This window comes from Cricetulus griseus, chromosome 4 (genome assembly GCF_003668045.3).
Source record: "Cricetulus griseus strain 17A/GY chromosome 4, alternate assembly CriGri-PICRH-1.0, whole genome shotgun sequence".
Classification (NCBI taxonomy): domain Eukaryota; kingdom Metazoa; phylum Chordata; class Mammalia; order Rodentia; family Cricetidae; genus Cricetulus; species Cricetulus griseus.
In genome coordinates this window covers 171,261,917-171,263,012 of record NC_048597.1, presented here as the reverse complement: position 1 = coordinate 171,263,012, position 1,096 = coordinate 171,261,917, and positions in this window count along the sequence as shown.

Below are 1,096 nucleotides of genomic sequence, written 5' to 3'. Positions count from 1 at the left end.
TGCACTAACCCCCCCCCCCCGTTTCTTCCCCCAGTTAACCTCTCAGCATCAGAGGGAGGAAACAGTGGCTATTCCTAATGCCGCCCCAACCACCACCTGTACCTTTCCTTGAAATCTCTGGCTTCCTTCCTAAGGCCCTTCTAGAACCTTCAAAGGCACTGTCTTAGCAGGGGTGAGTCCTGAGGAGATGAACCAGAGTCCTTTTTAGGAGGAAAGCAGACAGGTGCAGATGCTTTACAGCAAAAACCATCAGTATGCACCTGCCTCATTACCTCCCATCCTCTCCCCAAGGGGTCAAACAGATAACTTTATGTGGTCACCTCACTGAACCTGTCCCACCTGGATGCCTCTACCTTATTTAGATTACTGGATCCTACAGACTGGCTTCTAACATACGGATTGCAGGTGACATGAGTGAGCTCTGCCAAGAAGTGGCCTAACACTGTCAGATCCCACTGTCCAGCCAAGTGCACCCTCACAAGTGCAGTTGGCCATGCAGGAAGTACACCAGCAGCTGGACCTCATATCAAATTCCCCACCTTCCTGTTGCTTATGGACAGGACTTTGGAAATGTCTGTGGACCCCTGGGAATAGACCTGGTACCAAATACCAAAACCCTGTTCCCGTTCCACCTGTCGGACAAAAGAGGCGGCTGCTGCAGAATGGGGATTCTGGGACCTCCACTCTCAGCCCCACCCCCTTCCTCTCCAAATTCAGGGGCAGCCCAGAGCCCCAGCTCAGCTCAGAGCACTAAGTTTGGTCTCTTGCTAATCCCCTGCCATGAGCTCTGTTCTCTACATCCAGCATTCTCATATGCCCTGAGGTGCTTGGCTCCCTGCAGAGAAGTCCTGAGGGCTCCAGAACAAAGATTCTGAGAGGCCTAAGTGAGATCACAGAGTGTGGGGAGGCAGCACAGCTCACAGCTCACAGAGGCTGTGCCTCTGTTATGTCCGCATCCCCCACCTCCCCCAACACACACTAGAGTATGTCATATGACAGCAAGCAGCAATCCAGGTATCAAAGCATGCCCTTTGTCCCTGGAGGAGGCCCCCAGGGCTCTGTCAGTGTGCCAGAATCACTGCTTACAAAAGCCAAG